This window comes from Etheostoma spectabile, chromosome 10 (genome assembly GCF_008692095.1).
Source record: "Etheostoma spectabile isolate EspeVRDwgs_2016 chromosome 10, UIUC_Espe_1.0, whole genome shotgun sequence".
Lineage (NCBI taxonomy): Eukaryota > Metazoa > Chordata > Actinopteri > Perciformes > Percidae > Etheostoma > Etheostoma spectabile.
In genome coordinates this window covers 5,524,988-5,527,491 of record NC_045742.1, presented here as the reverse complement: position 1 = coordinate 5,527,491, position 2,504 = coordinate 5,524,988, and the positions used below count along the sequence as shown (strand labels likewise).

The following is a 2,504-nucleotide window of genomic DNA, read 5'->3' as shown; positions in this document are numbered from 1 at the left end:
GGATTTACCCTGCAGAGATCTGAGGAGCAGGTAACCATAGTCCTCAGAAATCCACCAGTGTTTAAAATGCCAACACAAAGAAAGCGGAAGGTAACAGATATTTGGACAAAATGAAAGACATCCGGCGGAATTTTCCAGCGGCCACTGAACAATCCCAAGTGGATTGTTCAGTGGCCGCTGGCCACTTGTGTCTACAGAGTGTGAATCTACAGTTTATATAAATCACGTCAAAGCGGGTAATGTGTTTTATCAAGGTTGTCTCCGGCGGTCACCGCTCCTCCAGCTACATTCCTCCCTCTATCTTTTTAGCTCTGCTAAAAGAAAGCACCCTGCATTATCATCATCTGCATTCAATCAGGATAATTATCCAAAGAAATTCAGCGCAGAGCCTGTGAGAGGTGAGGGGAATGAAGCACTGAGGCTATTGGTAATCTCCTCCCTCCAGTCGTTATTAGTCATCTCTCTGCTGCTTTGGAAGAGGGACCCGGACGGCTTGGGAGGAAGCCATGTGCAACAGACAGATAGACAGACAGAGAAACAGCCTGATGTGACTCCGGTGCCCAGAAAGTATCAGCGATCTCTCAAGGCTTTGGCAGCACAGCAGCTCCTCTAGGGACTGGCACACGAGAATCAGCTTAAGTTCTGTCTGTCAGGCTTGTTCTTATCCACAGATTTTAAAAAACACTGAGCTTGTCACTCTAAAGATGTGGGAGCTTTTTTAAAAATTCCCCAAAGCGGACAGCGAACACCTTTTGGATTCTTCACTATAAGGATGGAGTGTTTGAGGTCCTGTCAGGATTTGTAAGCGTTTCCTGCAGGAGCTCTGGGTTTGAGTTAGATTGCAGAATAGCTTTGCAATCAAAAGTTTCTAAAAGCCATATAACTTTTGTAAAGCAGACAGAAAAAAAAACTCTGATTAGACTCCATTGCCCATGAAGTTTCAGTTTTATGAATGTTCTGGCCACCCTACAGCTCCACAGGGGACTGGCAGCTGTCCTCAGATGACTGTCTATGTTCTGAAATTCTAATTTCACCATGAGATTTGCACTTTGTATCCGATCCAGAGATTTTAAAAGACTGAACTGGTCACTAAAGGTGAAGGACATTTTCTAAAAAGGCAGCTACAGTATGCATCTTAGCCCTGGAGAATTGATCATACAGATGTATTTCTTATATATTGATTATACTGATATTACAGACACTATTATTATATAAAGACACTGAATACCTATTAAAGCTTGTGAACATTTTAGATAAGAAGCATCTGTTGAATTCAAGTAATAATTCTCTGGCATTTTTTTATTCACACACCCATTTAACTTTGGACTCATTGTTGAAGTGTTGGCCATAATTTCAGTTACGATGACATTTTAGTCAACAAAGTAAAAGCTGAGATGTGGGAACAAGATGACATCTTCACAAGGGGTCAAACAATCAGTTTTTAAACATGCAAACACATTGTCTTCTTTTTTTTAGGCAAAACCAAAGTGAGAACATCAAAGTGTTGTTAATAATCCGTTATTGGAAATCTTATCTGAATGTTTGTTTTCACGTTTCTTGTGCAAAAGTCGCAGCTCTCTATCCCCGCAATGAACTTGGTATTACAGTGTTATTATTACTGATGGAAAGAATTGCCAAAAACTACAAACATGAGACCCAAGTTTTGATATACAGTATACTTGAATTACTTTTCAGGCTCATAATTTTTATTAAAAAAATACTGGTTTTCAAAAAGGAACAGATCAGTTTATACTTCAAATCCACCTATTTGTATGCCCCAATGTAATATAAATCAATGTTTCCAGCTGAAAAAAAGACACTGATCACCCAAGTTAACAGTAAAATAAGTAAGTAAAGACCTATTGCACCAAGTCATTCAGTAAGTCAAACTAATTTGAGTGAAATGCATCAAGCTGCTGCTTATGCACCATTCCTCCAATTCATTTAGAAGCAATAAATAGTTAAACTGCAGAAGTTTGTGAGTGTTTTTTTTTTTTTTTAAATCTAACTTGTTCCCAGATTCTGTAGGATTTTCATTATTAAAAGTGTTTGTTTTGAATACTGAAATAAATTCCCGCATTTAAAAACACAATTATATTAGTGAGCCATATTCTTAGTTAACCGACGTGCCTCCTAGTGGCTGCTAGGTGATACGACAGCGTCTTCCACCAACACGCAATCCTTCGTGATCTAAAAGAAATCTAAAAGAAACTGTAGCTAAAAGGCAGAGTATGAGTAAAAGGAACCTGAAGGAGGTCTTCTCCGGGAAAAGGACAGCATTGGTTAATTGTTTGAAAAGTTTTAGACCTCTCTTTTTAAAACCTGCAATAGCTGATTTTTTTTTTACCACATCATGATTTGAAAATAAGTGATCTTTGTATACCAGCGCAATAACTCTTACAAAGGAAATCTGGATGGATGGATGGGTGGGTGGATGGATGGATGGGTGGGTGGAGGGAGGGAGGAATGGATGGATGGGTGGGTGGATGGGTGGGTGGGTGGAT

General features: G+C 39.3%; 1 protein-coding gene across 3 annotated transcripts in view; it reads right to left on the bottom strand.

Annotated features, from left to right (window-relative positions):
* The window catches only part of LOC116696361 (uncharacterized), a 15,048-nt gene that overhangs the window by 948 nt on the left and 11,596 nt on the right, over positions 1–2,504 (bottom strand). The window lies entirely within an intron of this gene.